The sequence below is a fragment of the Cyprinodon tularosa genome, unplaced genomic scaffold, assembly GCF_016077235.1.
Source record: "Cyprinodon tularosa strain WSP-4 unplaced genomic scaffold, ASM1607723v1 ctg306, whole genome shotgun sequence".
NCBI lineage: Eukaryota > Metazoa > Chordata > Actinopteri > Cyprinodontiformes > Cyprinodontidae > Cyprinodon > Cyprinodon tularosa.
In genome coordinates, this window is record NW_024039015.1 from 90209 (window position 1) to 98485 (window position 8277).

The window sequence follows — 8277 nt, forward strand, 5'->3', positions numbered from 1 at the left end:
GCTATTTATGCCTCTCTATCCCCAGCCTCTGGAGCTAGATTATTCTAGCTTCCTAGCGAGACTAACTCTAGTGTTCCCTGTGTTTAGTGCTGTCTGTTTCCTGGCCAGTTTTTGGCCATGGACTAAGTTTTTGCCGCCCCGTTCTGCTCTGTATTGCCTGTCCTGTGTTTTCAGACTGGATTCCGCCTGATGTCAACTTTGGACCTGTCTTCTGACCACGGCATGGATTAACGCTTCTGGATCCACTGGTTTCCCTGCATGCTGTGGCTGCTGCAAACGCTGCTACCGTTCTCTCCTGAATCTCTGCCTCCGCTCCTCTGGACTTCTTCCCTTCTTCTGGGCTAAGGACTGAACTTTGCCAAGTTGGTGGCTTTAATGCTCATTGTTTTTCCTCATTTGAGTTTTGAAGTAAATGACCTGAGCCGCTACTCCTTTAGAGAATCCAGTGAACCCACCACAGCTGACGAGCCGCCGCACAACTCTGTTGTTGAATAAACTTTCTCACTGTCTGTTTCTATTGAATTCTGGGTCCTACGTTCTGAAATCATTACAATTTTAAGTTCGTCAATGACTTTCTTTAGAAAAAAAGACAAATATAAATGAAAAAGACATGCCTCATTCCCCACCAGTTAGGGTTAAAGTACTATTTTTGTTTTCTTCTACATACTTTTATTGATAATGGGTTTTATTTTGAAAACCGGAAGTTTATTTTGATATACCGGAAGTGCAATGCTTAGAAAAGCACATCTAGCTTAACCTCGTTAATTGACTCACAGAGCCCTGCTCTTTCACCCACGTGTGATGAGAAAAGAGAGGAAAAGGTATAAAAATCATATTTTTCGGTGCTCAAACTTTTGGTTGTGTTAGTTAATGGTGTTAACTTTGTAAAAATCCTGTCTAGAGCGTGGATGAGCACAGAAGGAGCGAAGTTAGTGGGTGAACACAACACCATCCCTTGGTAAGAAAGCTCTCAATTGTGTTAATTACTTTATGATCACATGTCATGTTGTTTCGATGATATTGATTGAAAAACGTTATTTTGCACACTTTAAGTTAATTTACTGAGGATTTATGTTACAGTGGACATTTTATTTAATTATTGAACCAAATATCTGCAGTAATGCACGCAGTGTTACTACAGTAAATTCATATTGATTTACATGAAAGGTATTTGATTGTAAATTGTTAATTTCATAGATTAAAGACAGTAAAATGTAATTTTTGTTAATTCATGGAGCTGAAAGCAACGTATTTTGGTTTAAAATATAAAAATATGTTAAAAAGAGAGTTAAAAAGAGATGTTGCATAAATGTTGAAAGAAGTTTATGCATTTTACTTTGAAACATAATTTGCAATTCATTAGTAAGATAATTTATTTGTTATAGTGTGACCAAATAATCACATTTTAATTTATGTTTTGTCTGTAATGGGTTAGAATGGAATTATTCTGACACGGTAATAATTGAAAGTCACAAAAGTAATTGTTATCTGCTTGTTATAACTTTATACAGTTCAATATTTGGAAAATGCATTTATAGTTGTACAACACTTTGATTATAATGAATGAGATGAATATATAAGAGTTTAGATTATAAACCTGTTTCTAAATGCAGGTCAGGTCTTTTTTGATGAGTCCAAGAAAATCAGAAGATTCTAGCCCTCATGTCCTGGAAGGCTGATTCTATGACCCATTGATGGCGAGCCTCCCAGCTTGAATCCAGAGTTTCTACACCACCATACGGCGGACCACCAATCTGTGATTGGTATGATCGTGCCAGTCACCCTGACTGACACCACCTTGAGTCTACCTCGTAAAGTGCACTTGGATAAACCCCCCTTGACTTTTGACTATTTCCCCCCGACTTTTACAACTGACATTGACTGAACTAAGAGCAACCGCTCTCAAGAAGGAACAAAGGAAAATCAGACTCTCTAAGAGACACTTTACTTTCTTAGTTAAAGGGCCCATAGTTTACGTTGTTACTATTGTGTGTTGTATTATATGTTGCAGTGTTCTTTTGGCAACTAAAATCTACAATAACTACAACCACCTGTGTGTTTGGTTATTGCACTCTCTCAGCTCCTACGAACCTAGTCTGTGACGTGTACATACCTTGAAGTGGGTTACACGGTAAAACGTGGCGAGCCAGCCAGGAGCTTTGAGAAGGCAATAACGCTGAAACCGTGTGACCACTAGATTCTACCTTAACTGTTGATTGGCTAATTTACACTGAAATGGATGTGATTGAAACTGAAAACATTAAGGTTCCCAACTCCCTTCTTGTCACGGGATTAACCAAGACTGTTGTAGATGAAGAGCTTTATGAGTTTTTGAAGAAATTTGGGTCTATTGACCGAGTGATCACCGTTTCAGAACTAACCTCTGAATTTTATGGCAAAGGTATTGTCGAGTATACATCTGGTGCTGCTGTGCAGGCACTTGAAAAAGACTTACCTCTTGATAGAAAAAGTGATTCTGATAGCAATGTTATCTTTCACATCGAGGCCTTAGCTAGTGTATATTCTAGCAAGAAGGGTACAGGTCTTACTACAAGTTTTCTGTCAGACCTTCAGAATATTGCAAAACTCAGTGGGAAACCTTTTGAACATATAGTACGTGATGAACTAGCCAGAATTGCTGGGGTTGTAGGAGAGTATTGTCAGAGTGAGCAGACTGAGTTAGTTCAAGAACAAGCTGCAGCACTCCCTGGAGAACCTCTTTCCCCAAATGCCACGGACTCAGTTATCATGGAACCAAACCCCATTCTTGACCCATCTAGCTCTACTTCTAAACCACCTGCAGCCGCTATGCCAGCTTTTAAGGAGTCTGCATCTTCCTTTTCGCAGTCTTCTGATCATCTGAACCCACCCGAGGTGCAACGTTTAGTAGTTGAGCACATTGTCAAAACCGCAGATCTTACTTCTCAGATACATGCACCAACTAAACTGAGACCCTTTTCTGGCAGAGTTCCATGCTCAAATTTTGAAGTTGACTATGAAACTTGGAGGAACAGTATTGAATGTCACTTAGCTGATCCAACTGTTTCCAGTGCACAACTAGTAAGGAAAATCGTCGATAGCTTACTGCCTCCTGCAGCCACTGTAGTAAAATCTTTGGGTCCTCATGCTAGCCCACAAGCATTCTTAGATGTACTTGACTCAGCTCATGCCACTGTCGAAGATGGGGATGAGCTATTCGCCCAGTTCTTAAATGTCAACCAGAATTCAGGTGAGCGACCATCTAGTTATCTCCAACGGCTACAGACAATCTTAAACAGAGTTGTGAAAATGAAAACCATTTCACCTCAGGATTCAGATAAACAGCTCTTAAAGCAGTTTCGTAGAGGCTGCTGGAACAATGCACTGATTACAGCTCTTCAGCTTGAGCAGAGAAAAGACAGCCCACCTACTTTTCCAGAGCTTTTATTGCTTTTGCGCACTGAAGAAGACAAGCAAACTGCCAAAGCTAACAGAATGAAACAACATCTTGGTTTCCAAAAACCAAAAGCACAAGCTGGTGCACAAGTGCATGATGTTTATCTTTCAGACACTGCTGAATATGACCTATCAGCATCTATTGCTACCCCACCATTAGCAGTTCAGCAGATCCAAAGGCAGATTGTAGAACTACAGGCTCAAATAGCTGCTCTCTCCAGCCCTAAACAAGAAAAACACAGTGCACAAAAACCTGCAAAGAAAAAGGACAAAGACAAACAAAGAGAGAGAACTAATATGACACCAAGGACACCAACAACTGAAATAACTTCAGAAACCCCACCTTCAACATTCAGGTCAAAACCAAAACCATGGTACTGTTTTTGGTGTGGAGAGGACGGACATATTGCGACTAACTGCAATGACCCTCCTAATCCTACCTTAGTGTCTGCCAAGAGAAACCTGTTGAAAGAAAAACAGCAGGCTTGGGAAAAGACCAACCCAATGCCCAATCAACCTTTAAACTGAACCCTGTTTCTATTGAGGGACAAATGGAAACAAACAAACTCAAAAGTCCCACTACTGAACCAAAGACAAAACCGAGAGCCAAACTTAAAGTACACGAAGTAACAAGAACCAGAAAGCTACCTAAGGGGTTAGTTGGAAGTAAGAGTACGGCTAATGTTAAAGTTAATGGGCTTGAGTGTAATTCATTGCTTGACACTGGTTCTCAGGTAACCACCATGTCCCAGTCCTTTTATAAGAGTTACCTCTCAGACCACACTATTTACCCTGTCAATGACTTACTTGAGATTGAAGGGGCAAATGGCCATTCAGTGCCATACATGGGGTATGTACAAGTAGCTATCCAGTTCCCCAAAGAGTTCATTTCTGCTGAACCTGAAATTGAGACACTTGCCCTCATAGTACCAGATGTCAGATCCAATAGCATCACCCCCTTACTGATTGGAACCAACACTCTAGACCCACTTTATGAACAGTTCTGTGATGATGATTATCTTCAGACAAACCCTTACTCTGGCTATCACCAAGTTCTAAGAACCTTGCAATTCAGACATAATCGAAACTCAAATGTTCAGCTTGGCTTAGTGAACTTGCGAAATATTGAACCAAATGTGATCCCTGCTGGTCAGAAATTTGTGCTTGAGGCATTTGCAAACATTGATGGCACAACTAATGAAAAGTGGGCTCTGGTTGAGTAACCCAGCATGTCATCTTTACCTGGTGGCATTTTCATTGACAGTTGTATCATAACACTTCCAAAAGACTCTCCTTACAAAATACCAGTTGTAGTAAGAAATGAAACTGATCGTGACATATGCTCACCAGTGAGGTGTGTTTTGGCCGAGCTCAGTGCCGTTGAAATCATTTCCAGTCAAACCACAGCCAGCTGTCATCAACAGTTCACTGTGCATACTGATCAACAGGCTTTCCTTACTGAATCAAGTCTAAAATTTGACTTTGGAGACTCTCTCCCTGAAAAGTGGAAAAGTCACATGACTTTAAAGCTGAACACTTACTCTGACATGTTTTCACATCACGATTTGGACTATGGACATGCAACAAAAGTGAAACATTTTATCAAATTAAAAGATGAGACCCCCTTTAAACATCATCCACGTCCGATTCACCCACAGGACTATGACGCAGTGCGGCGTCATTTGCAATCACTTCTTGAGGCCGGTATAATTCGGGAATCTCAATCTCCATATGCATCGCCAATTGTTGTGGTCAAAAAGAAAAATGGTGACGTCCGATTATGTGTGGATTACAGAAAATTAAACATGCAGACAATCAAAGATGCATATGCATTACCAAACCTCGAAGAGTCCTTTTCTGCCCTCAGTGGGTCACAATGGTTCTCAGTCATGGACTTAAAAAGTGGGTATTACCAAATTGAGATGGCAGAGTGTGACAAAGAAAAAACGGCATTTGTGTGCCCTCTCGGGTTTTGGGAGTGGAACCGTATGCCACAGGGCATCACGAACGCGCCAAGCACTTTTCAGCGCTTGATGGAAAAGTGCATGGGGGACATCAATTTGCGTGAAGTGCTCATATTCCTAGATGATATAATCGTCTTTTCAAAAACTCTTGAGGAACACGAAACCCGTCTCACAAATGTCCTGAACCGGTTACGAGAGAACGGTCTTAAACTATCACCTGAAAAGTGCCGGTTCTTTCAGACATCCGTTCGCTATCTGGGGCACATTGTCTCAAGGAACGGAGTAGAAACTGATCCCCAGAAAACTGAAGCTCTCAAGACCTGGCCAAGGCCCCAGACCTTAAAAGACCTTAGATCATTCCTTGGGTTCACAGGATACTACAGAAGGTTTGTAGAAGGGTACTCAAAGATCGTAAAACCCCTAACAAACCTCACAGCCGGCTATCCTCCCGTTCGGAAAAGGGAAAAAGTGATCAACCTAGCCGCTAAGTACCATAACCCAAAAGAACCATTCGGAGAGCGATGGACACAGGCATGTGAAGTTGCTTTCAATGACATAATTGAAAAGTTGACATCGTCCCCAGTCTTTCCCAGTGTGAATCCCGTTACCCAGCCTATAAGCTGGAATTCTTAGCCCTTAAATGGGCTGTAACGGACAAATTCCACGATTACCTTTATGGCAATGTTTTCACAGTTGTGACTGACAACAATCCCCTTCGCTACATTCTCACCAAAGCCAAATTAGACGCCACTAGTTATCGCTGGTTAGCAGCCCTGTCAACGTATACCTTTGACATCAAGTATCGGGCAGGGAAGCAAAACCAGGATGCTGATGGCCTGTCAAGGAGGCCTCATGGTGAACTTACCAATGATAGTGCATCCCAAGAGGAGAGTCAAAGAATTCATGAGTTCACCTCTCACCATTTAGCGTCTGTGGATGTTGTCCAAGCTACATGCCAAAATCACACTATGATTACCCAAAATGAACCAGATCTCCCTCCATGTTTCATTGAGTCACTTGCAGTGCATCCTGATGCAATTCCTTTAGAGTTTGGAGATGACAATGACAGTTTTAGGGGTCTCTCTACAATCCCTAAGTACAGCAAGGAGGAATTAGTTAGAATGCAGCAAGCAGATACTGTAATTGGTGTTGTTCTAAAATTGTATGAGACAGGAGAATCTGCCCCTTCTGACATAAAATCCCAAGAGCTTTTCCTCATGCTCAAAGAAATGAGTCGCTTTGAAATGAAAGACAGTCTGTTGTACAGGAAACGACATTGTGACAACAAAACAGTCTACCAGTTTGTCCTACACCAAACCTTAAGAGCCCCTGTACTACACAGCCTACACAATGAAATGGGCCATTTAGGATGCAAGAGAACTCTTGAATTGGCCCAAGATGGCATCTGAGGTCGAGTCAAAAATAAAAAATTGCCCAAGGTGTGTCAAAAGAAAAACCCAACCTGAAAAGGCTGCGCCCTTAGTCAATATACAGACAAGCCGCCCGATGGAACTTGTCTGTATGGATTTTCTGTCCATAGAACCAGACAGCCATCATACTAAAGATGTTTTGGTCATTACCGACCACTTTACTAAGTATGCGGTGGCCATTCCGACACGAGACCAAAAAGCCTTAACTGTAGCTAGAACCCTCTGGGAGCAGTTCCTGGTTCATTATGGCTTCCCTGAGCGCTTTCATAGTGACCAAGGCCGTGACTTTGAGTCACAGATTATCAAAGAACTTTGCGCCTTGGTTGGCACTAAAAAAGTACGAACAAGCCCCTACCATCCTCGGGGCAACCCCATAGAACGATATTATCGTACACTATTAAGTATGTTAGACACCTTAAAAGACAATGAAAAGTCCAGCTGGCGAGATCATGTCCGACCCCTCACTCACGCATACAATTGCACGAGAAATGAGGTTACCGGGTTTTCGCCCTATGAGCTAATGTTTGGGCGGCAACCCAGATTGCCTATTGACATAGCTTTTGGTCTTCCAGTTAAGGAAGGTTCAGCTACCACCCACTCTCAGTATGTGAGAAATCTTAAAACCTATCTCAAAGAAAGTTACCAGCTAGCAACAACAAATGCAAACAAGTTTGCAGACAAAAACAAGCAAAGATTTGACATGCGAGTAAGAGAGTCAACCCTTGACAGTGGTGACAGAGTGCTAGTGCGTAACCTCTGCTTTCGTGGCAAACACAAACTTGCTGATCGATGGGAGTCCACCATATATGTTGTTCAAAAGACAGCTGGAGATATGCCTGTATACACAGTATGTCCTGAAGGTCAAGATGGGCCGTTACGCACATTGCACCGTGACTTATTACTTTCTTGCGGTTTTCTGTCTGAGGATGAGGAAATAGTAAAACCAAAGCAAACTCCAAAACCTAAAACCAGGCAAACTCACCTACCTCCAGAGGACAATCCTCCTGATTCTGATGAGGATGAGTATAGTCCACGTTTCTACCCCATCGAAATCGAGACAACAACCAGATTTGTCCAACCAAACAGTTTTCCTCCAACCAAAACTGTCACGTATATTGAACATGAATCCGGTGCTAAGTCAAAACCTTTACCGAAATTGGACAATTTACCTGAGAATTTACCAACTGTCTCTGGTCAACCTGTCGAAAATGAAAACTTGAATGGACACTTACCGAATGCGACACCAGCTGAACTTGAACCTGAAAACAGGAAAGACAGTGAACAAAGGGATTCAGAAATTTAAAATGATTCAACAGCTCATTCCTCTCCAAATGAGAATATAGAGCGAATGGAACAGATACTTGAACCTGAACCGAGACAATCGACTGAATTAGACAAACCTACAGAACAGACTACTAACTCGCCTGAGTTGGGCGATCCTGGTTCTC

General features: G+C 41.9%; 1 long non-coding RNA gene across 1 annotated transcript; it reads left to right on the forward strand.

Annotated features, from left to right (window-relative positions):
* The first annotated feature begins 712 nt into the window (after positions 1-712).
* On the forward strand, positions 713-2531 carry LOC119787930. Its single transcript, XR_005281395.1, has 3 exons — positions 713-821; positions 902-958; positions 1614-2531. It is a non-coding gene; the product is annotated as an uncharacterized LOC119787930 (long non-coding RNA).
* Positions 2532-8277: the final 5746 nt, after the last annotated feature.